Consider the following 26,832-nt stretch of genomic DNA (forward strand, 5'->3'; position numbering starts at 1 on the left):
CCCTAAACTATAGACTTCTAGCTGCTGCTTCATATTCAGAATTTCTCTCTCCTTGTCCATTTTTTCAGTGTTTATAAGATATACTCTCAACCACAAAACAATCAGTTTATTTACAGGTGACAAAAAAGAAAATTTGTGAATTTGTGGAGCTAGCTTATATGAATGAAGAGATGCAAGGTTAATTTCATTAGTAATGAGTTCCAAAAATATGTACTCCCTCATTTTATGAGATTTATCAGTATAATGTGAACAAAACAAATAACTAAACAAAACAGTATCCAAGTATCTCAAGTATCTTGTTATTTTAGGGTCACACTGCTTGAATTGTGTAGTCTTCAGGAAATTAACAAAAACAGATATGGTGATAACTATAATTAGATTTGTAAATATATATATGGTTGCTTTGAAAGCAATTCCTCCTATTTATTTCCTTGGAGCAGATACAAGGAGCACAATAGCCAATAACACTACTTGATAAATCAAATTCTCAGATACGAAACAATATTTTTCAACATAGTCACCACCATTAGCCAGTTTGGGCTGTTGAAATGATTGAGATACTCTTCATTTCATTATGTGACAGCTGTACATGGCTCTCCAGAATGTGACTTGTCTTCTTTCACATTGCTGTTGCCACTACTAAAATGCACTACTCACCATCTACTGTGCTCACATCCACTGTTTGGTCTCCACAAATTATGAATTTTGGTAGGTGCCACTTTTTCCACATAGAGGAATCCAATGGCACACCTTTGCTTCATATGTACTTCTATGTCAGACATCACTTTGTTAGACTGACCCTCTCCTGCCAACTGCCACACAGCAACAAATCATAATGAAATACTGGTGGGAAAGTTTGACCTCTACCGCCATACCACCAACATCCGCCTCCGACATTGTGGGTCAAGGTAATAAAACAGGAGGTGTTACTTACAGAGCAGCCCTTGTATGTTAATTGTCATTTTGAATGTGTGTCATAAATGTAAATATGTTAATAACTAGTACAGTAATCCCACCACCTTACTTACCTTTGCCTACTAGTGACACAATAAACTGTGTCTGAAGAAATAATAAATAAATATTTTCTAGTTTATTTTTTATTTTGTATATTAGAATCCTTTTTATTTTTTTTATTTTTATTTTTTGAGCTATAATAGAACTATCACTAAAAGCCTGATAAAATATTTCAAACTTTTCAGGTTGCAAATGATGGAAAAAAATAAATAAAAAGCAAATGTTTCACTGTTTATTTTCCTTCTTGTAACTTAGACAAGATCTAAGAATTAAAATTGAAATTTAATTGTAAGCTAAACTCTAACAAATTATACTTTTCATTTTGTAGTGTTAGTTTTTTGGATTTTTTATTTTTTTATTTTTTGAGTTTTTTAAAAACTGAGGATTTCATTGCACAGTGATCTTTCAAGTGATCTGATTTCTGCAGGAGTTCCATGATAAATAAATGAATATGCACTCATATTACTGTGTGCTCAAGATAACGCTCTGGAATGTGTCTGAATGAAATATGGGATCAAATTTATGTTTAGATAAAAATACATTTCCAATATCATTTGTTTTTACAAGTAAAACAGGGACATTCTGAAAAAAAAATCAAATCCATATTTCAGTTTTAGCACTTTTCATTGATTTTTAATTAAATGATTACAGTTTTGGGAGAACAAAAAGTTTTTAAAACATTGACACCTTTTGAATTTGATACAATGCGTATGATCCTAAATCCATTCTATACGGTGTGTGGAAATTTTGTTTTTCCAGAAGTAATTAATACAAATGGTTTACCAATTATTGTAACATTTTTAATGAAAAAAAAATATTAGATTTAAAATAAGATTCCAATTCAAAGTGAAATTTTACAGTCCTCATAACCTCAGCAATGTTCTCATCTAAACTCACAATTTAGCTTGGAATGACCATCCCTAAGCCACAGAGGACAAGCTGACGGGCAAGGAGGCCGGATAGGCTGAACAGAGACCTCTGGCTGGAACTCAAGAGCAAAAGGAAAGTTTATGGTCTCTGGAAGAGTGGGCAAGCTATTTATGATGATTACAGGTATGTAGTGAAGCTGTACAGGGAGAAAATTAGAAAAGCCAGAGCCCATATAGAACTGAACTTGGCCACTGAGGTAAAGGACAACAGTACATATATTTCTATAAATACATCAACAACGAGAGGAGGGCTAGGGAGAATCTCCATCCCTTGTTGGATGCCGAGGGCAACTTGGTGACCAAGGATCAGGATAAGGCTGGGGTACTTAATGCCTTCTTTGCTTCAGTCTTTAATAGTAAGACTTGTTACTCCCTGGGAACACAGCCTCCTGCGCTGATAGATAGGGATAGGGAATAGAATTGGCCCTGCAGGATCCATGATGAGATGGTTTCGAACCTGCTCCAAAAGCTGGATGCTCACAAGTCCATGGGGCCAGATGGAGTGCACCCTAGAGTGCTGAGGGAGTTGGTGGATGTGGTTGCCAAGCCACTCTCCATCATTCTATCCAGGGATGTCCCGGTGGACTGGAGACTGGCAAATTTGACTCTCATCTTCAAAAAGGGCCGGAAAGATGATCCTAGTAGCTACAGACCTATCAGTTTCACCTCGGTGCTGTGGAAGGTTCTGGAATGGATAATATCAGCAACCCTCATGAACAGGTTAAAGGTCAACCAGGGGATCAGGCCCAGTCAGACAAACCTGATTTCATTCTATGACAAGGTGCCCTGCTTAGCGGGTGAAGGTAAGGTTGTCCCCTCTGCCTGAGGGGAGAAAGGCACTAGAGAGGGACCTGTATAGACTGACTGGATCGATGGGCCAGAGTTAACTATATGAGTTTCAATAGGGCCAAGTGTCGGGTCCTGCATTTTGGTCACAACAACCCCAGGCAACCCTACAGGCTTGAGAAAGAGCTGCTGGAAAGCTGCCTGATGGAAAGACCTTGGTGTACTGATGGACACTCGGCTGAATATGAGCCAGCAGTGTGCCCAGGTGGCCAAGAAGGCCAATGGGATCCTGGCTTGTACCAGGAATGGTGTGGTGAGCAGGACTAGGGAAGTCATCCTGCCCCTGTATTCGGCATTGGTGAGGCCTCACCTTGAGTACTGTGTTCAGTTTTGGCACCTCAGTACAGAAAGGACATTGAGGTGCTGGAGCAGGTCCAAAGAATGGCAACAAGGCTTGTGAAGGGCTTGGCGAATATGCCCTATGAGGAGCAGCTAAAGGAATTGGGGCTGTTTAGTCTGGGGAAGAGGAGGCTGAGGGGAGATGTCATTGCTTTCTTCCAGTATCTGAAAGGTACTTGCAGCAAGACCAGGGCTGGTCTCTTCTCACTGGTGACAGGTGACAGGGCGAGGGGAAATGGCCTTAAGTTGCACCAGGGTAAGTTTAGGTTGGATATCAGGAAAAACTTCTTTACAGAAAGGGTTGTTAAGCACTGGAATAGGCTCCCCAGGGAGGTGATTGAGTCACCACCTCTGGATGTGTTTCAAAACTGTTTGGATGTGGTGCTCAGGGACATGATTTAGCAAGGGTTGTTAGAGTTAGGGTAGTATAGTTAGGTCGAGTTTGGACTTGATGATCTTTAAGGTCTTTTCCAACCTTATTGCAATTCTTTGATTCTATTATTTCTAAAGGCACCATTTATTTGGAGAATAATCCAAAAGTCACTGATGCTACTACAAAGACTCTCACTGATTTCCAGCAAAGACCAGCCTGGTGAAGCTATTCTGTCCATCTGTTCTGTCATCCCATCAAATTAGAAAAACTGGACTACTTCTGGAGCTGGAAGCAAACTACGTACAGCTATATTACTTTGGGAGAGTTCATAAAGACTTTAAAATGGTCAATCAACTTTAGCCTTTTGGCCAGCAAGCTGAAGATGGATAGCGCAGAAAAGTGTATTCTTTTAACTTATTTCTTATTTTATTGCTATACAACTGTTATGCATTGGATAGTATCAGTAAAGATATGAGGCATTAAATCCAGCTCAGTGCTGTGTGTTAATATGTATTACTACTGAGCATGTATTTTTTAGCCATTGTAATACCGGAATGTTATTACATATCTTGGATCTCCATGCTGAGTCCTGAATCAGGACACAGGCAGTGAAAACATAAAAGTCTGGTTTCCCACGCTCTGCATAAGCTATTGTTATAAAAACAATTAGTTGGCAAGACTAATATCTGGGATAAAATAAGTTGGACTCTTTGAACACCTGCAGAGATATGAGGAGGAGATCTGTTGATTTATTTATTTATTTGTTGTTAAAAAGCCCCATGGAGCCCATCTAGAGCCAATTGTTATCCTAATCATACGAACAATCATCTAACCAGGACACAAGCTGCCTTTCTGCAGTACACACATTGTATTTCAGTGTTCCTCAGAAAAAGAAAGTTTAATGAATTCATATTTTACAAAAATATATTTTCTGTTCAGATACTTAGCAGGCAAGAATAGATGATTAAAACTACTGAATCTAACATATCATTTCATGTGATATTCATGAAGTAGTTTAGGGCATACTCACAACAGCTTCCAGCTCACTGCTTGCTAAGGTGAATGTTAATTCATTGGATACACTTATTCAAGCAATATTTTTTCTTATTATCTTATCACATTGCCATACGATTCTTTCCACCCTGTATTACATAGCATCCCTTTAGTCCATACATAACTTCGAGTGATACATGCTGTAATTATGTAATGCTGTGTCATGCATTATCACCTGGGGCACAAACAAAAAGTAAAATCTTTCATTGAGAATGCAATTAGTGATTAAAGCTAGCTGGGTACTTTCCACAGTGGTTTGCAGATCCGATAAAAATGCCACACAATAGCTACTTAAGCTACTTGGCAATGCATGATAGAGTTGCTGTGAGCAATGAACTAATTTGGTTTTGTATGAGGAAGTTTCTCATATTGTAATTGATAACTATACTGCATAACTAATAAGCTAAGCCTATGAAATAGAGTTGTTAATAGAGAAAAGTTCTCTCTGTTAATGGAGATACCTATGAAGCATTTAGTAGATGGAAACATTCAAAATGGTGTCTGCTGATCCACAGCAGGGCTCTTCTGCAATATGTAAAAACATCTGATTAGAGCAGGGGAACCATGTGCAGCTCACTAAGATGTAAACTTCTAACCAGAATGTTCAAAGCTGTATGTAGACAGACAATTCCCCATTAACGTTAATAGGAAGTGTATGGTTTTCATACATCCCTTTGAAAATTATATCCCATGAACTACTTTGAAACAATATATTCCCGTAAGTGTTGACTCAGAAAGGAGTACTTCAGAAGTGCAGTTCTGAATCACTGCAGCTAAAAAAGGTAGACTTACTTCCCCAATGGTCTGTGAGGCCTATGGATTAGAAAATACCAGTGTTTTTCAAATTTATAAATAGAGCTAATAAAATCTTAATTGTTTTATCAAGTATTTAAGAAGTATTTTTTCTCCATGAGCTAATGATGCAAACCATATTACTAGAACAGGAATGAATTTGGTATTTGCACTGATTAGAAGTAATGGCATTTATCTTTTTTAAGTGAACAGTTTTTGATTTGAGCTTGTTTATTTTAATTGTGTGAACATGTGAAGCGTGATCATACAGATACATGTTCTAAAAAAAGACCCATTCACCTCACTATCTTGAAATTTCTATTTCTTTCTGCATTATAAAATAAAATAAGTTTGTAAAACCCTGTGTGGTGATCAAAAACAATACTTGGTGTTTTGGTTGAATAATTCTTTCCATGAAAAAAATTAGGAATTCTTAACTGTAACTGTAAAACTGCTGAAAAATTACATATCAGTTTTCATTTAATGGCTAGCACTGACTGATTTGCATTTACAAGAACAAAAGGGATTGTAGCTGTCCTTATTGCATGGCTCATGTTCCTGACCACACATCAGGAAGGTAGTCCTGCAAATTCAGAATCCCTCTCCTTACTGAACTTGTAACTAGTCTAGTTCACTTAGTACAAAACTAATGATGTTTCCATTCTTTATAATTACAATAGATGCTGGATGCTTTATTAAACATGTTGCTGGCCAATACCCAGAGAAAAATTTCACTCATCAGAGGACATTAGTAGAAACTGAATTTGAAGATAAATATATTAAAAGGAGGAGGAACTTAAAAAAGAAAGAAAGAAAGAAAGAAAGAAAGAAAGAAGGAAAGAAAGAAAGAGAGAGAGAGAGAGAGAGAGAGAGAGAGAGAGAGAGAAAGAAAGAAAGAAAGAAAGAAAGAAAGAAAGAAAGAAAGAAAGAGAGAAAGAAAGAAAGAAAGAAAGAAAGAAAAAGGAAGAAAGGAAGAAAGGAAGAAAGGAAGAAAGGAAGAAAGGAAGAAAGGAAGAAAGGAAGAAAGGAAGAAAGAAAGAAAGAAAGAAGAAAGAAAGAAAGAAAGAAAGAAAGAAAGAAAGAAAGAAAGAAAGAAAGAAAGAAAGAAAGAAAGAAAGAAAGAAAGAAAGAAAGAAAGAAAAGATAATCCATTTAGGTTAATTGACCTAATTTGTCCAACTCTGTGTAAAGTTTAACCTAAGCCTAAAACAGCATCTGTAATCTGCCCTTTCTTCACTACCTTGTTCATAGAGCATCTTGCAACATCTTGGGTTAAATGAAAATTTCTTTGGGAAATCATCAGGTAAAACTACTCTTCAATAGTTTTATTTTGGGATTTGCTTCACATTAAGAAGCATGCTTTAGGATTGGCAGGAATGTAAATAAGATGTTGAGTAGAGCCTCACAATTAAGAGTTCTGAATTTCCAGTGTCAGCTCAAAATTTTTGAGATAAATTCTGTTCTGATCTGTCAAACTTTCTGCAAGCTTTATCAACATGAGTGACCAATTTTCTGAAAATGCTCTTGGAAAGTCCTCCCAGAATTGCATGTGGATTTTATTATGATCACAACCAAGAGAAATCTTTTTTTCTAGTGTGAGAAGGAAATATGAAAAGTGCTTGCCTATGACAGGGATCTTCAGCATGATGACATCATTTGCAATTCCTTTGTCAAGATTTCACTTCTCTGAATGAATGCAATGAAACAGCTCTGCTTTCTTTCTAACACACAAACAGCATGAGCACATCTGTTTTGCCTGATCACTGACAGCTCATCAAAAAGAAAACTGCACACTGCACAGCTTTTATCCAAATGAAGTGGAAAACATCATCTAAAGTAAAAGAACTTCCCTTACTTTGTACCTTACAATTTTGCTTGTTATTTTTATCCACTCTTGATTTTAGAAGGATAGAAAGTAATACACTATCTATGTTCAGAGAAAAGAGTGATATCCTATCTTTGAAAGTGAAAAAAGTTTCCAGTCCTCAAAATATTGCCCATTATATTCTCAAAAGTGTTAATAATCAAGAGAGCTGTTGGAAAGATGGTAAGACATTGAGGACTTCCTTGATATCATTTTATACCCTCTGAAGTGGGTTTAGAAGTGCAGTGATCGAAAAAGAGAATGGAATCAATCCACAGCAATGGGTCTACTGCACACTGCAGAGTTTGTTGCTATTGGACACATGGCAGTGAACATGTTGCATGATAGGATACCAACATGACATAACATGTAGCTGAAGATACAAATGACAAGAACAAAATTGCAAGGTGGTTGCCAAAAAACGTTTACCCTGCTGTGTTCTTATCATTACTGTTCAGTACATTCGTACTTGGATTTTCTTCAAAGACTAATAAAATTTACGTCTGGAAAAAAAAAGATATGTCTGTATTCATGTGAATTCCTCTAGTGGGAAATTGCGTCTGACCTCTGATCAGCAAAAAATATCAACATCACACACTGCATCTGGATTACAAAGCAGGTTTTTTGTTTGTTTGTTTGTTTGTTTGTTTGTTTTTGAGGCATTAAGCTTAAATTTTGTGGAGAGAATGTATTTATGCTTTCTTTTAAAAAATATTGTATGGAGTTTTCAGAAAGTTTCCTCAGTAGAAGCCAAATTAGTTAACCACTTACAGGACTGCAACTCCATTGCCATTATTTATTTTTTATTTTTATTATTTTTATTTTTTTTAGTTGAATAAATGACAAAAGAACTTTAGAAACTCATAAAAGTACTGAGAGCCTCAAGGAAACTGCTTTATTCTCCTTTTTTTCCTGTGGTTCATTTTCCTCTCAGCATAACTTTAAAGATATATATATAGTCAATCATCGATTTGTTGCGATAATGCAGTCAATAAAGATACACTGAATGAGTTCAGAGAGGATACTTGGAAAAAGAACAAAATAAACTTCACTTGACACTTTTCAATGTCACTCCAAATTGAAGGTTCCTCATATTTTAGACTATCTGATTTTTTTTCTAGTGAACTGATCTGTAATGTAGCTATATATATAAAAAAAAATCTACACAACATTTCAATTTACATTCAAAAGATTAGAGCCTTATTAGAGAAATGTGATAAGGACAGAATTTTAAGAGGATGAAGAAATGAGGGTCTACAGAATTGAAATAGGGTTCTGCAGAAGTTATTCTGAAAACTGAAACAAGTAAAAAAGTAATGATCTAGAGCTACTGTTTTTCATTAGCTTTTTACAGAACTTTTCCATGATGGCAATCATGCTCTGGGTCAGAATGTACATACTGTACAACATAATCTGCATTATTTCTTGTCAATGTCTGAATTTTAAACCAGAGTAACAAAATCTTTTTTCTTTCTGTGTCTACCAACAGGTGAAAGGAAAGGAAGAAAATGGACCTTTCAATTGTATTCCATGGCCAAAATGTCTAACTCATTTACAAGCAATAGCTGATCACATCCTAAACCACAGTCATCTCAGGGCTACCCCCAGCAAGCCTTCAGAAGTCAGTAGTGGAGAGCACAGACATGTCAAAATAAAGTACTGGTCAATCAAATAGATACAAGATTAAGAGGCGCAAGGATTTAATGTCATGCTGGAGTAATGGAAGAAAGACAACTTCCATAATAATATCCAGTTTGTGAATATTCTACTATATCCCTGGAGCTGCAGATAAAAGATAAGCTGTGGTTACGTCAGGAATAGAACTCAGCATAACCAGTCTGAGTAAAAGCAACTTATTCCAGATTCTAGCAGATCATCAGTAATCCCATGGGAGAAAACACTGTCTGAGTGTGAACTCTTTGTTCAGTAGGGATCAATAGAACTAGGGAAAAATGAGGTAAATGTTTGACACGACAGTCCAAAGTTTGTTGTTTGTCAGTTTTTCAACTGATTTCCTGCACCTTTGGATACCAGTTCAGTATTTAATTTTAAGAGGACCAAGTCCCGTGAACAGACTTCATTGCATAAAATTGGTTATCTAGCCACTAGTCTTGTCGCTTTCTAAGATGTGGAAAATATATATATATTTCCATCTAGTTACTAATAAACAGCAGATGATGAAAACATTAAATACATTGAAATATTTTTTTTTCTATTTACCAACTACAAGCAAGCTAACTACAGTTTTAGAATTACAAACTGACCTGAAGAAAGTCTGTTTGAATTCAGAAGAAAAGCAACGTATCAAAAAATTTTGAACATGGATAATTTCCCTATTGCAGATACAAAATAGAATAAAAAATACTGAAATTATTGATGATGCAGAAAATTAGTAATTTCTGTCTTGAAGTAGTTCATGTTTACAGAAAGAGCAAGGAATTATTTTATGACACATTGATCTGGCTTATAGTATTGAGAAGCAAATTTCTATGATCCATTCCACACAATGTACCTATCTCTACCATTAAATTAAGGAGTGCCAAGTCACTAGAACAGGAGTTCTAGACTAGAAGTCAATTGCTTATGTTATTAAGCTGTTGAATGATCCTTGGCTTAGTTTTTGCTACCTACTGTTCTCTGCAAAAATTCCCAGAGAACACTGGGAATTTGTCATACGCATTGATTTACAATGATTTCTCATCCCACGTGTCCCTCTGTATGATAAGAAATGGGATACAAAACCCACCTCAGTGCATGGTTATACTGGACAATCAATTGCAAACCAAGTGTCAGCAGTACTGGTGTTATGGCTAGACAGACCGTGTCTTCAGGTTTAGCCAGTGCGAACGAGAAAAACTGATACTTACCTTAAAAAATTTCTGTCTGCTATGAATCATGAGTGTCTGATATTAATTATTACAGTTTAAAAAAACTGGGCACTCTTAGCTACACAAGTCCCAGAAAACTATCCAGTCTGTCTTTAATATAATTCGATCATTATCCAGGTTTCCTATACTATAAAGATAATATTTTTATAACATTCTTCAGGGTCATATTGCTGACATAACTTATTACTTTGATAGACTGTTATATAAAATAGAGTAGATCTAATTCTGCCTAGAACTCTTTGCATTTTTTGCATCTGACAGCAGGAAGCATTTGTCACTAACCTAACCCTTATGTAGAGAAGGATAAGCTGAGAGAGCATATCAGCAGAATCCTGTGAAGAGTCCAGGGCTATATCTATCTCTAGTTGTATATAAAAAGTCTAGGATCCTCTTTGGCACTGAGACCAGCTGGCATGGCTCCTGTACATAATCTCAGCTTTTATATCCTCCAAACAAGCCCCATTCACATTGTCTGTTGGGAATGGTCATTGGACTGTGCTAAACTCTGGATTATGTCCAGGCATTCCTTGGGAGAGTGCTAGCTGGACAAAGTGTGCCCATGGACTGACTGCACTAGTGAAAACAATCTGTTGACTGTGGGACAGTAATCAGATCCATGCCTTGGAGCGGTTTGGTTTACCAGCAGAGGCAGGAACCAATTGTCCAGTCTCCTGCTGCCCATTCGGACAGAGAATGCTCAATTTTATCTAAGTGCTAAAGAGATCTAAGTAAGAAAGTATGATTGACTAGGTTATTGTGCTTGATTAGATTATTGCACAGGACTCCATTTTTCAGGCATGACAGCATTTTTAGGAATGTTAAGATGTCTGACTCATGAAAAAAAAATTAGAAAATTCATGTATTCTCTGATATATTAATTCTTCCCAAGGAGTTCTTTTTCTAAGAGATAGCAATTATATCAGACAATCTGTAAATGTGTCGTGATAGAGAACTATGGAGAGCAGCTGGCATTTCATAAACGGATGCAAAGATTAGAGTAAATGTTTTTTACATTAAGACTAGCTAAGGAATAAAAATTAAAATATATAATCTTCAGTGGACACCAATGGAGATGTAGAAATGGCTCTACTATTACTCCTATTGTCTTCTTTCCATTGACTGAAATCTGATATTTTCAAACTGCTTATTGTGTGATGCAAAAAGTGTATGTAATTTATGCTAAATAGAGTAGGACTAAACCTATTTTTACTGCAAAAAGTGTTTCTTGAAGAAGAAAAGAACATTTTAAAAGCTGACAAGTGCATGTATTAAGGCCAGGTAATGTGGCCTTTGGAAGCACCGTGCATTTGTGTACTTGAGACATCTAGAGTGTTTTAAAACAGTACTTTGAACTGTTCAATCATTTTTCATTGTTAACAGGAATCACTTGGTTAACTCCCCACAGTAAACAGTTGTCTCCAAAGCCTTCAGAGTTGACAAACTATATTTCAACATTAAATGAAATATTTAATATTTTCTTTTGAAGAAGTATGTGCATATTGCTTATAGAAAAAAAAAAAAAGATGAATTCCAAATAATATTTTTATATATGGCCCTTGCAGTAAGAATACTTGACATTTTGACCATTAAATTTGCGTTATTGCTGGAAAAACAAAATGACAAGCAAGGTTCTTTGGCAAAGGATCTGAAATGAGAATAAGAAAGCTTAGGGCTTTGCAGTCAATACACCATCAGCCTTTTTTATCTGTACCACATTGTCTACTGAAGGAGGCCATTGGTTTAACTGATTAAAAGCAGATGCTTAAGGCAGATGTTTGGAGTTCAAAAGAATAGAACGTACACTTATGAAATGCTTCCCTGCAAGGCGGTCAAGGCTATGAAAACAGGTACAGAATGTCCTCAGGTTCAAGTTTACAATATTCTAGGTGGAGGAGAAAGAACATTCACCTTATACTCTGTATACAGTGTTCTTGGTTTTGAGACTCTGTACAGTACAGTCTGATTATGTTTGAGCTTTGTCCATTAACTCTTCAGAAAAGTAAAAACTTCTGTAACCCTTTTGTCCCTATAGTCCTGTGGTGGGTTCAGGATGAGGCAAGATGGCAGAATGTCTGCCTGCTGCTGCCGTGGGGGAGAAAGGGTGCTATAATCTGAGGGCATCTGTTGTTTTTGTTTGTTTGTTTGTTTGTTTGTTTGTTTTTGTACTGTATAGCACCTTCTGCCTTTCTAGGTAATCATTTACCAATAATAAAAAACCTCGCTATTTTATCAAAGTATGTATAAGAGAATTAAGTTCTAAAAAAAGGAGGCAAAGCCTCAATATTAAGGCTCCTAGGGCACCTCCAGTTCTGTGACCTCTCCCTAACTGCCTAGAGCACCATGCCAACCATTGCCCTAGCAAGGCTGCAGCAGGGTCTTGCTCCTGCTCCACACTGCCCTGCCATGCCCAGACATTCACTCTGTGAGTCCTACCCAGAGATTCACATCCTCGCCAGGCTTCAGTCCCTCCTTTTCCGCAGAGAAGTGGCTGGTCTGGGGATGCCCCACTGCCTTGTCTGCCTTTCTCCTGGATAGGTCATGGAATGGGCCCTGACTTTTACTAGGTCATGGAATGGGCCCTGACTATTGGACCCCGGCCTGACAGCCCAGGGATGCCCCTGCCCCAATTCCTGGCCCCTGAGGGAGCTTCTAGTGCCAGTGTAAGAGTGCACCTTTGGTAGGAAACCAAATATGTCTGAGGCCAACAAGCAGTCTGACCACTTCCGTGATACTCTACTATGCCAGGTGTGGAAATCAGGGTGGGCACACAAAAAATATTGCCTGGGGAGTGATCTTCATTCTACTCTAACTTACAGACCTTCTTTGTTAAGGTTGGTCGTGGTCTTCTACCTGCAAAGGCATCACTCTTTTCAAAGACAACATCTTTTATCATGTCTGTTTTTAAAAAAGCCCAAAGCTTTAAAGCTGTCATTTTTCAGACCTTGTGGGCTTTCAAACTAAATGACAGTTGCATGCCTGGATAGATTCCCTACTGGATGAGCACTATGTTTGTTATAAACACAAACATTTGAAATGCTCCAACGTCTTTGCAAGCAAACTTGTCTGGCATTATATCCTTGAAAATGTGTGTGTTTTCCATTTGCAAATAAATTTCTGAGAGTCCCAGTGGGGTTATGAAGGATTCAGAGGAACAAATATTTCTTTTCATACATTATTTTACCTCATTTTAAGACAAACAATTGTATAATGTGACTGAGTTTAGTTGTTTCTATAAATATAATTATATTGTACTTTATAAAACCTTTAATCCTTTTTGGGAACAGTATAATCTCTTATGTGTTATATTGAAAACACATGAAGAGATTCTTCCGTGGACAAGCTGAACCAGAAATTACTGTTATCCAGCACAGTCTATATGTAAGGAGCAGGAGGAAACATGAAGGCTCAATGAAAGGATTCAGTGAGCTACATATTCCCAGCATTTTTCCAGAAACACTGCTGAAGCTCAGAAATTGTTTGTAGGTACATAGCTCTGTGCTGAGTTGGATAGGCAGGATGAATTTTGAAAGGGATTCTTGAAACTTTACCTTGATATTCATTTGCTGGGATTCTGTAGACCTTTATATGCATCCTTTCCAATTCAGACGTGTGTCACTGGAGACTAATTTAGGGAAATCAATAAAGGATTACTAATCTAGGAACACCATCAGCAGGAATAACAGGAAATGTAAGACATGCCTCTAAATGAGACACTGAAAGTGCATCCAATGGTCAGGGAGAAAACGAAGGAAGAAAGGAATCTCAGAAGTTAACAAATGGCAAGCCTTCAGGTACATCATGGAAGAAACCTGGAGTATATAAGAGTCACTACGATAACTTCAAGAAATGTGTCAGAGGATAGCAGTGAATGTGAGAGTGGTTGAGCACATCCAGCTAGGAGCACAGGAATACACCTGTATCCAGTTATATATTTGTTATGAAGAAGCACAATGAAACTTTAGAGTGGGTGTTTGCTCAAAACTAAGAACTTGTATACAGGCATTGTTGCTTGCTAGCAGACATCATGCAAGTGGCGTCTAGATGGATTTTTTTCACCTAAATATCATTTTCTGCAAAAATCTTCTCAGTTATCACTCTCAAAAGTAACCTATGTGATCATAATTAAGAATGATGAAGAATACATGAGTAAAGTTAAAATGAGACATTTTGCCAGTAGCTTCTCTGTGAAAGCAAATTTCCTTCAAGTTTATACCCCACTGAAATCCAGTGGAGAGGATTTTAATTTAGAAAACAGAAACAGCATAGAAATGAGGAACCACAGTTAAAAAAAAAAAAGAAAAGAAGAAGAAGTAAGCAAACAGGAATGAAGGCCAACTGTTTACAAAAGCAAGGAAGTGTCTTTCAAGGATGCTCTCTCAGGAGCTCAAATTGAATGCGTAATGCATACTAAAAATAAAAAAATAAAATAAAAAGAAGTTTTTCACATGGAGGTTGGTGGTGATGCACTGGAACAGGTTGACCAAGGAGGTTGTGGATGCTCCATCCCTGGAGGCATTCAAGGTCAGGCTGGATGTGGCTCTGGGCAGCTTGCTCTAGTGGTTTGCGACCCTGTACATAGCAGGGGGGTTGAAACTAGATGATCTTTGAGGTCCTTTTCAACCTAGGCCATTCTGTGATTTTATGATTCTATGATTCAAAATAGGATCTTAGAACCAACTTGTTAAAGACATAAAATTGTTAATTAGAAGAGATTAATTAGAATGTAGTCATATGAGAAACTATGAGTCCAGCACTGTCTACAGGGTTAATAAGTAGTCAAGATACAAAAAATTTACTCAGAAAAGGTAAGAATATAAAAGGAGAGCAAAATGAATTATTTGCATCCCTGCTGAGTATGAAGGAGCATGAGGAAACTCCCATCTTTGAACTGTTATTTGTGGGAGATGAGTCAGAAGAGTCATCCCAACCAGAAGCAGTGGCAGAAGAATCTTAGAATACAGGTTATTCTATTAAAACAGATAGAAAAAACTATCTGTTTTAAGGCCAAGATAATAGTCATCCAAGATCTTTAAAAGAAATGAAATGTTACATTGTCAAGCTATCAAATATGGTATATGGTCTATCAATTAAATCATCCTCCTTATAGAACAGAAAACTGTTTGTTTTTAAACAGACACTCACAGACTATAGCCCTGTAATCTTAATCTCCATATTTCCAAAATTGGAAAAACCTGCTATAAATGTATACTTAGTAGGCATGTAGCTAAACACAACAGGAAAGAGTCAACATATCATTTGTAAGGGGAAGTCATGTTTCAAAAGCTGCATGTGTTCTTTGAGGAAGTAAACAAGTGTATATGTATGAGATCAGACTAATTCAGTGAACTTTGTTTTTCAAAAGGTTCTCAGACAATTGCTCATCAAAGACCATTAGAAAAATAAAGCTATCACAGGTTAAAAACAAAAACCCTCTTATTAATTTTAGAGATGAGCAGAGATAAAATGTTATTTAAAAGATGGAAATTAAAGAATAGGGGAAACACAGATTTTCCCCGTTACATTAAGTAAAAGTGCCAGCTAGAAGGACAGATAGTATTCACCCAAATAAAACAGTGTACATTCTGTACTACATGCTGTAACAGGTTCCCAATTAGCTTTTATGATCAAAAATAAAAGAACCCAAGATCAATTTCTGACAAAATACACAAACAAATAAACCAACACAACAGCAACTATCAGTGCTAACCTGGAACTCAAAAGACAAATTGAATACTTGAAATTATTAGGATAAGTAGCAAATCAGAAATGTATATGCTATGTTATGGTATAAGTCTGGTGTGTCCACTTATTGAGTAAACGAGGTGGACATACAATTTTTTTCCTTCTCTTAATATTTGTAGTAGAAACATACAACAAAAGTCAGCAGGAATAACAGTGGTGAAGAACGACTGTCATCGAACTAGGCTACATAAACTAGGGCTTCCCAGACTGGTAAAAGGAAGGGAGAGATTTTGCTCTGAAAGTAATGCCTTTTTCTTAATGCATTTTCTTATGTTGACCCATGAAGCCAGGTGTGGATATTGGTGCAATGGCAGTAGAGGTTGAACCTTCCTGCCAATATGCCACTACATTTTGTTGCCATGCAACAGATGGCAGCAGAGGGGCAGTCTGACAGAATGGTATCAGATGTGCAAGTTAATATGAAGAAAAGGTGTGGAATTGAATTCCTCCATTTGGAAAAAATGGCACCTGTTGACATTCATTTACACTTACTGAATGTTTATGGAGGCCAAACAGTGCATGTGAGCACAGCGAGGTGATACATTTCAGCCATGGCAACAGTGATGTAAAAGACAAGCCAAGTTTCAGACAGCCATGAACAGCTGTCACACCACAAAATAAAGAGCATATTGATCAGCTCATCCATGGGAATTAGCTAATGGAGGTGACAAAAAATGGTGTTTTTTAGCTGAGAATTTGTTCTATGAGATATTGTTGCTGTGCTCTTTTTATCTGTTGCAATTTCCACGGAATTAAACAAGAGGCATTACTTCATTATTAAATTATTATAGATACACATATATAATATGTATATACATAATATACATACATTACATTATCAGAGTAATCTACATACGAGTTGTGTAGAGAAGGTGAGTAGGAAATCATTATTTATTGATTTTTGCAATGGAATAAAAAAGAGCACATCTAGTACATTTCCTTCCACCATTTAGGACTGATCTTTGTCAGAGGTGCAGCAGTGGGCTCCTTGCACCCAAGACACAAATAAAGTATGTTCCTATGTACCCTAGTGGGATAGTTTGATTGTTTAATAGCCCATTTAGACTGATTGCCATTTCCATACTAGTGAATGAAGATAAAAGATAAAAATGTTCTTCTAATTTCAGAAATATTCAATTTAGAAATGAATACTGTTCTTTGGTCTTATACGTTGCTAGGTTTTATACCATAAATCATTCTCAAATGGTTATTTTTATTTCTCTATAATTTCCTTTCCTCTTCAAATAAAGATGAGTTAAAAATCCTCTAAGCTGACCATTTTCTTAGCTAATATTATTGGGTATTTTCTTAATATTTCTGCAGCAACAGACAGAACTATGAAAAAGCTATAATATTGACAGGAAAGACCTAAGACATGAGCAGAATGAGCTAGCAATTACGATGTGAAGTGGGCTTGATAAAAGCATCTCAAAGAATATCATATCTATGCTAATTTTTACTTCTGGATGTAAAGGTCACCAAGCAAGTAGAGTTAAAAACTGTGGTCCAGAACCCCACCTGCTGTGACTGGATGTAGGAAAATATTGATGTGCTGTTGAAAATCGTCAATTCTCAGTTTGTAGTCTGAATTTTGGAGAGGTGGCACCAAGAGGCAAAGTCTGTTGAAAAAAAAAACAAAAACATTCGAGTGGCATTAAGCAAACTTTCTACCCTCAAATCCTACACTATTACAGCAAAAGAACAGTTGGATCTAAAAAGTTGTAGTCAGAAAATACTCTAGCAGAGTAGCTCCTTCATCTTCTGAAATTACCTCAGGTATTTATACTGCCAAGACTATTCTCATAGCATTACTGTGTCTGCATATTGGCAAGAAAGTCTATCCAGGACAGCAATAAGAGAAAAATGTCAAAAATACTATTGCCAGCAATAGATATTCATGGAATTATGAGAATAAGTATCATGGTTTCCTCAAATGTCAACTGTGAAGCACTGTAATTTATCTAGGGCTGTGCACTTATAAGGTAATTACAGAAGTACTTTTTAAGGTAAGATTTTTCTGAGAGTAAAAGGCATCAGAACAAAAGATGATTTGCATATTCTTGTTTTTTATCACCTGTAAAGGCTTAACCATAAAATGGCTGCACCTGTTACAATGAACTCTTTCAAATTTATCCATACTAAAAAGTGAACATGTGAATGGTGGGTTAAAAATGTGAGCAAGTGGACCATGCCGTAATTCTTAGTTTTAATTTCATGTGGGTAAGTTCATTACTAGGTCTCTGTGGCTAAGCTGATTATTTAACAATGCTTTTTTAACACACCATCTTGCACTTCCATGAGGTCTGTGAAGCAGCAGACCTGAGATCATACTGTCTGTAGACTTAGCCTTGTTTACAGTGGGAGCAAGCACCATCGTCATCACAGCAATTCTGACTTCTTTAGTGCGTGTTAATTACATTTCCTCTTGATCACTGGTTGGGAATAATCTGTGTGCTTGTACACTTTATTACTTGGTCTGGCCTATCAGCACATTCTTGATGAATTAAGCCCTTGGCTATGACAGAAAGAAAAGGCTAAAGAAAGCATGAGCTATGAAAAGAAAACAAATTCATTTATTTGCAGTGTCATGTAGGCACTGTTTAGAAACAGTGGGCACTGCACCACATTCACACTTCATGTTACCATCACTTTTTCCTATTCACGTGAGAGTGGTGCTATGGGCCTTCTGGTCTTCTGAATGTTTGCCTGAGAACTGAGCATGTCTGCCTTGACCACTTACTCCATTTGACACATAGATCTCAGTTGGAGATGATGTATCACTGTCTAAAGATTTTACAGAAAGGACAATCTTCCTTTCTGTAAGAGAGGAAAGCTGAGATTTTCTTTTTTCTAAAAAACAACACCTTTTGCAAGTTAATAACAATAAAAATGTATTTACAGCTAGTGCCCTTTACCATCCTTCAAGCTTATTCCAGCATTATTCTTGATAAACATTTTGAGTCACCCTGGTCGCTGATCTTGTCCCTTGTTTTTACACTCATTTTACCCAGTTTAATTCTTTTGTTTGTGGCTACAAATTCTCTAAAGCTCTCCGATAGAGAGGCAGGCTAGCTTACAATGTGATGTGGAAACTGGGTCCAATTATTTGGAAGAAATAAGGTCACCAGCTGGAGAAAACAGGCTGCTCAACCCAAGTGGGAAGTAATACAGTATATATATGCTAATTTGGGCAGTACAGAGTTCATTCTCTTTTTGCATACAGGAGAAAGGTGAGTTTAACCACTTTTTACCAGCAGTTGTAATACTGAGCACAAGTTGTGACTGTTGCCATCTAACAGGCTTGCTAGCACCCCAACCATGTCAATGGTCTGTTGATGAAGAAACACAATTGCTACACGGTCCAGATGTCTTTTGGACTGATATCTGCTCTAGAAAACCCTGCCAGTTATTGCTTGGGGGGTCAGCATAATGGATTTACACGGAACCAGTGCAGCAGACTCTGTTAGGGTCAGAAAAGATCACATGTTCATGTGTTCTTCTCTGTCTGAAAACAGGGGAAAAGGGACTTAAACACACACAAGGAAATAGGGGCTGTTACAGAATGACTGAATGTACAAGCAGCTCTCAAGATGTAGTATTCAATCAGTTTTCTCTGTGCCCCAGGAAGGATGTAAATGCCAGAAGTATCGCCAATAGTCTTACATTTGCTTTACAAGAGCTTGTATTTTCCCTAGGGGAAAGAAAAACAAACAAACAAACAAACAAACAAACAAAAAACGCTTAAAGATATCAAAAAATGCTGTTCTGGAGAATAATAGACTTTGCAAAGTCTTCTTTGAGTTCAGGCTTGAGACAGATAAGCAGGTTAAAGTGAATAATGTACATGTTTGATTACTCAGCAGTGCTTGATTTGGTTTGGCTACAGTCAAATGGATGTCATATTTATGAGACTAAAGTTACCTTAGATGGCTTCCTTTCTTCTTGTTCACTGACAATACAGTGAGAAAAAAAATGATTTAGAAGCACCTGGATAGGAGGTAGACTTTTCTTCTGTCTTTTTTGAACTAAGATAATGCAGATACTCAGAAACACTTCAATTTGTCTAGAAACACCTTCAACCAATAAATAAATATTCACATATCAAGATTAGAGGTTGTTTTTTTTTTTTTTTTTGGTCATATTATAAAAACAGATATGGCAATCAGTCTTGATAAAGTAACATTTCAGATAAGAGAAAAATTTAATTAAACTGAGCAATCTTCTTCTTTACAGAGTGAATAGATTTGTTCTTTGTAGACAATATTATTACAGTCTAAGCCTGTATTACATTTGTTCATCAAGGGGACATAAAAACACAGGAACTTCCAGAGCAGATGAAGCCAGTGGTCTTTGCAGTTCATTCCTCTTTTGTCTGGAAACAACTACTTTAGAAATCATATGGCAAAGACTGATATACTGCAGTAGAAATCTTTCTCTACCCTGTCAGTTTGAAGGAATACATTTTTTTTCTTCCACTACGAAGACTTGTGTCCAGGGGACATATAATGTAAAATAGCTGCTGGTAGTTCAGCACAAGCCACAGCCCTGTGGCAAACTGAGAGAAACACAAGCCAAAATATGTGTACCTAGGGCCATTTTTTTTTCAGGCCTTATGTTATTTGACACAGATATGACACAGAATCGTATGGGAGACCTATCTCTTTTTGGAACTGCTTTTGATGCCTAAGCAGGACTGGGGCACTGTCATTTGTCACCTACATTTAAGTAGCTGTATTTATCTTTTGCTGTTAGGGGCACATTACTGGCTTAGATGAGTTAGTATGCTTGTCCTTACACTAAATGTCATTTTGTGGTTGGCATTTATGACTCCACACATCAATCCAGCATAAATCTGCTTTTGTTCTTACAAATTGGACATAGTTTTGGCACCATAAGGGCATTCAGTCCCCTTATTGGCAGAGCTTTTCCTTTATCATACCCACAGAATGTTACAAACATGTAAATTTCAGGCTCACAGTGATAATAAAGCTTGATTTTAACCAAATGTTTAAGTGTTCTGATGAGTTATTGTTATAATGTCTTCTACTTCACATATTCAATTCTACCATCTATCTGAAAAATTGATCTTTTTAGAATGATATAGATACAACTTTCCTACATTTCAATTTCATACACGAGTCTCTAGGGATCACAACTTAGTTATGAGAAAATATTCTAAAAGAAGATTACAGTCAATGCAAATTCTTTGCTGAGACCATTCAACAGAAAAACAGCGAAAATCAGCAGTTATACCTTGATCTTGAGTTTTGAGGTCAATCCTGGTCACAAGTAATCTTTTAGTGATCTTTAGGTCAAATGAAGGTCAGTTTAACATTCCTGTCAGATTGAACCTCACAAAAACAAAACTTTCAGAGGGAAGGGTGTAAATCCACAAAAAATGAAACCAAGGAAAATGTTTGCAATAACCTTTGCAGGAGTTAAACTGCCCAGTACTGGGAACAGTTCTGCATGTTTTGCTATCATCACAGCAAGTCAGCAGAAAAATAATGGCTGTTAATACTGAATTTCAAGTATTTTTTTGTATAGAGTTGTAGATTTACATGTTTTTAAAGGTTTTTCCTGAGAATAGGCTAAACCAATCATTTTGGGGCTAAGCATTTTCAGTTGTTCTAGTGGAGTTTCTCCTTGAGAGTGTTCTTGAACAAAACATTTGATATTTTTCTTATTGTGATGATAATGTTCCCATTATTAAATGAACTTATACTTGAATCTAGTAAAGAACAAACACAGAGGAATTTGGAAGGTGTGAAAACTGAGAATAGATAACGGAATCCACTGAGCAAATGGATTGGTCTTCCTGAGAGGACTGTTTATCATTTGGCTGTGGATTAAACAGATTCCCCAGGAAGTGTTTTTGCAGTGAGGTTCATGTTACTCCATCATATTTGTATTTCAGGATAATGACTGTCTACATTTGAATTTATGTAAATTAACATGGTCTGACCTTACTGTCTTGCAAATAAAGCCACTTTCAGCATATATATAACGAAACAAAGCAATGCTGCTTTTTCCATCTTTTCTTAAATAAACCTTGTCAGGAAAGGACTGAAAGTAAATAACCTGTGTATGAAAACTTGACACTTAATGGAAAGTGAATTTAAGAGTCTCTCTGGAACACTACTAATGTGATGGAGCATTTAAGAGAAAAATATTAATTTTAAAGTCAGGGAGCTAATGTAGAAACCTACTGATTTATATGAGTTAATTGCATCTATATCTGTACACGCAGATAAAAAAAACATGATTTCATTTTTATGTGTTTATATGCACGCTTACAGGAATGTGTTTAATTTTTCCCTTCTCTAAATTCCAAAAAGTTCTTTAAAATATATATTTATATCATGTTTTTATTTTGGAATACTTAAAAGGAGTTAATTTGGCCTTTACCAAATTTATGTTACAAAGGTCTCTCTTTATGTAAGGAGAACTGCATCAAATATGAATCTCTGGAACAATTTCTGTGGACAGAAATAACTTATTTGCAACAGGAGTGAGAGGGTCCAGACCACAGTCTCAACGTTACACTAAAAAAAAAAAAAAAAAAAAGCAGACAAAACATGCTATTTGACAAATTTGAGAAGCATAAGATCACTAGAAAGTGCAAGTGATGTAAATGTATTAGTTATTCCAGAAGATCTGGAGAGAAAATTATGTCCCATGTATTAGACTTCTTCACCAAAACATAATGCACTCATAAAACTTCACCTGAAGTCCTAAGTCTCATCATTTTAAAGTATTTTTCACATCTTCTGTGACTCTGATATCACAGTAGCAGCAGAGATTTATTATCCTGAATACAGTAGGTAGAAGGAAAGGTTTACATGGAAAGAAGGTTTTCATGGAAAAAAAATCCCGTGCTCAGTTCTGCAAAAGATTACATTTTGATTGCATGATGATAAAAAAAATTATCCATGAACACTGAATTATTGAATGTGGGCTTGTGTTCTAACTTCTTGATGTTAATATTTCCTAGTGAATTTGATATGTTTACAAGGTTATTTACACAGTTGGTTTTTGTTACTATTATTTCTTATTCTAATGGTTCTTCAACGGTTTTGCAAAACTTGAGGGAAACTTTTCTAGATGAACATGATTATTTATATTCGGGTGACATTCTGAATATAAATTTTGTCTCTGAAATGTTAGCACTGCCCATAGCAAACTGGTAATTATATTTATTACTTTACATTTCAAAATAAGATTAACCATTCTTATCTTTGAATTTTGAAGGGTCTTTCTTCTTTCTTTGTCCTTCTTATGTTCTTGGCAAATAAAACAAAATAAAACAACACTCCTCCACCTTTCAGAACTTTTAAATCTTTCAGAACATTTGCCTGCTACATTATTCTGATTTAATCTTTAATGTAACTTTTACTTCAAAATAATAATAATAGTAATACAATGAAGTATTCTGTTTACCTTAAACACAGATGGCAAATTCTTCACTTTCTGTCTCATTTTACCCCAACCAAGCTGCACTGTGGAATATGTCTATCTTATAAAGGAATGTTTATTTAAATAAGATTACATCCAGTACAATTTTTTTAACCACAGGAAAAAAAAAAAAAAAAAAGGAAAACTACATAGAATGATATGGATCTCGGATTAACAAAATCTTCACCTACATTCTATGCAAAAATTCCTGTGGGTTTTTTTTTTTCCCACTGAAGAGCTGAAAATTGATGGGATCAGCCTTGAACATAAGAAAGCAGAATCTCACATAAAAGACTCAGAAAGACAAATTAAAACTTTTGTGCTCTCTTAGAGTGACCCAAGTGATACTAAAACCTGTAGAGTTTTTTTTCTGTGGTGTGAATGTTAGCTAGATCACATGCCAGTTTCTAACCTCTATAGAATTTATATAATTTTCCAGGAACTAATTCTGCTTGGTGTGGCCATATAGTTATGATAAGCTATCAGGTATCTGAAATGGATTGTTCCATCATTATATTTGCAAAAGCCTAACAGGAATTTCAATTTGTGAGTGTGGTTTTGGTCCTTCATATTTTCTGCACACTTTATTTCAGTACTTGAAAATCTTTTTTTAATGATTGTTATCAATATTTTAAAATTGGACACACATGAAGATTCATAGTGAGAATACACACACAAGAATCACAAACAGTTGAGTCACTGTGATAATGTCTTCCACCTGAAATCCTTCTAAAACCCATTTTTAGGCTCAGAACCTGCACTGAAATGTGCAAACCACAGTTTGTACTGTCTTTTTTTGAAACTGATTGCCTATCTGCAAGGGAGAATCTGTATTGTAAATATGTTGCTTCAACATAGAAATCAGGAAAAGATGTAGAAGGACTAAAATTTTACTTCATGTTGCCATACTAAACATATTTGGTTCAAATATATGTTTGTGTTTAGAGGCTCAATTTCCTAACAGCGGATCAAGTAAACTTCTAGAGTCCTTTAGATCTTCTAATATCCCAATTTTTTTTTTCTGTCTTTACATATAACACAAGCATGTATGTATGTGTTTGTAGGGTGATTAGAATGTGTCCTGCTGTGTGCATAAACAAAGAGTTGTTCCTGAACTGTGTTGTTTTGAAAATGTTTAGTCAGAAAAAGATATTAGGGAGTAATGAGAAAAGTGTATTTTAAGAAAAACAGCTTTTCTTTTCACCTTTGGATCAGTAAAAGTTGGATTTTGCTCACAGTTTATTTTTCAGATTGTTTAAGAGGATGCTCTTTCACTGAAAGGCCTTTCTGCTAAGGAGATATGAGAAAAAAGTAAACCGATTTTCAAGAAGACAGTTCAATTGCTCTTGCCAGCTATACATTTGGACACCCAAAGAAGGAGCCTGGGAAAACCTAGGTGATCAAGTGAAGCAGGCAGGACCATCTTTTCCAGCCAATTCTTTGTACTCCTAAATTTGGGAAGTGTCTAAGGGGATAAAGGGCTGAAAGACTGATATAAGTCTTTGTGAGGAATCAGAGAACCAGCACATCTACTCAAGGTGAACAAAAGCAGTAATATGAACCCTGCTCTCTTCATTCTATGCTCTTATGGTATTAAATTCTTAAATTATGTTTTCATTAAAGGTATGAATATATCATTAAGAATTGAGTATTAAGCAGATCTAGCAATGGGCTAAACTGAAAATCAGCAGTTTCCAGAAATATCCCATGAAAAATATAATACTCGTGAAATCTGTAGTCAAGGACATGTGCGAGTAGGCTTTCATGGAGGTCTTCCTTGAAGAATTCAGAGTGTGTTAAGAGCATGGACATTGTATCATCTGATACCTCTCATGCCATAATACTAGAGTGAAAACAATCTCAGGGGTACATGATAGGATTTAACATGGAGAAAAGTTGAAAGCTATTGAAAATCATTGAAGAGGTTCCTAGAAGTAGGTCAGTATCATTAGGAAGCTTTGAACATTGAAGAAACTTTTGATTCAAGACACTTAGACCCATGTCAAACTTGGAATCTGCAAGTGATTAATTAGCCAAGACCTATGAACAAATCAGAGAACGTTTATTTTTGCTTTTTTTTTTTTTTAATTTAGTTGCTTTGTTTTGGAAACAAAACAAAACAAAACAAAAACAGCATTACTATTGCTTTGAAATGAAATCAGTTAATAGTGAAGAAACTATTGTCCTCTGCTTTTACACAGTATAAGAGAGGAAGGAATTTTAGTCGTTCTACATCTTTTCCTGATTTCTATGTTGAAGCAGATTTAGGTAACAGTAGAAAGACAAAATGAAACATAGGACTTTGGTGTCCTGAAGGAATTACTAAAGCCAGGAAAGTGCAGATGAAAAGATGACATGATATGTAGATGGATTTACATCTATTAAACTAGAGATGCTCAGAAATTCCTGACAAATTATCATGCCACTTTCTATGTAGACTCACATATAGTTTTGACAATGACTTGGTTTCTTTTCAGAGGGAGATGCCTGAGAAATTCAATATGCATATATTAGGATGTTCATTATGCAAACAGATCTAGCAAACAGAAGTCAAGATTTGAGCTGAGATGGATTTGGAGCAAGGATTTGACTCTCAGTCCATCATATTCAGGTATCTGTGGCAGGTGCAATGTTTCATTAGCCCCTGCTGTAGCTGTTCTGCTTTTCACACTGGAGCAGCATCAGTCTTTCACTCCCTGGTGAGGGCTAGCATCTGTTGCTGGAGTTTTGCACTTTGGATAAGTAAATAGTGGATGAGTGAGTAAGCAAGTCTGACTCTGTGTCTTACTAACAGTATCAGTTTTTGTTCCTTTCAGTAATGAACAATCAATTAACAATACAGATTGGGAGAAATCAGAGAGACATTACAGGTTTCTTACCTTCCTCCGCTAGAAGCTAATTGACTGGACCTTATAGCTCACTGGTTTTCCCTGTATCCATGCCTTTCTTCCAATCTGAAGTTAATTGTCTGTGCCAAAAAGATGAATCCTGTTCATTTTTCCATTAGGAAATAACCAAGTTCAAGATCACGTGAACTAGGTGTTGAATCCACTTTGTCAGTGTTTAGTAGATACTTAGTGCAGAAAATAATTTGGCAGTAGGTACCTGTCCATAATCAACTGGAACTGGAAGCCAAGATATGAAAAAGTAGCTCCAAAATTAGTTTTTATGGTCTGACAGCAGAAAGGAGATTGGCTCTTCTTCCCTACAGTTTTGCCTCTCCCATCCTCACAAATAAGAAATTCTGTTCTGCTGCAACTGTGCAACTCAACAATGTTTGTATTATGTATCTGACTGCTAATGAAAACTCTTATAGATATCACTGATGAGCTATGATAAATTTACACACACTTTACTAGTACAGTGCTGATTACTCCTAGCAGGCCATAGTCTTGGAGAGTGAAAATCAGCTAAAGAAAAACCAATCAGAAGATATGACTGTGAAGTTTCTGCCTTTTATCTGTTTCTGCCTTGAGAGAAGAATTAAGATCTAAAGATAGTAAGGCTATTTCTAGAGATAGGCTTTTCTTTTCTCCT

General features: G+C 36.1%; 1 long non-coding RNA gene across 1 annotated transcript in view; it reads right to left on the reverse strand.

Annotated features, from left to right (window-relative positions):
- The window catches only part of LOC101752292, a 73,992-nt gene that overhangs the window by 29,280 nt on the left and 17,880 nt on the right, over positions 1-26,832 (reverse strand). Inside the window, exon 3 of the long non-coding RNA XR_003074404.3 lies at positions 17,359-17,459. This is a non-coding gene — a long non-coding RNA (uncharacterized LOC101752292). The remainder of the gene's footprint in view (positions 1-17,358; positions 17,460-26,832) is intronic.

Source organism: Gallus gallus, chromosome 3 (genome assembly GCF_016699485.2).
Source record: "Gallus gallus isolate bGalGal1 chromosome 3, bGalGal1.mat.broiler.GRCg7b, whole genome shotgun sequence".
Classification (NCBI taxonomy): domain Eukaryota; kingdom Metazoa; phylum Chordata; class Aves; order Galliformes; family Phasianidae; genus Gallus; species Gallus gallus.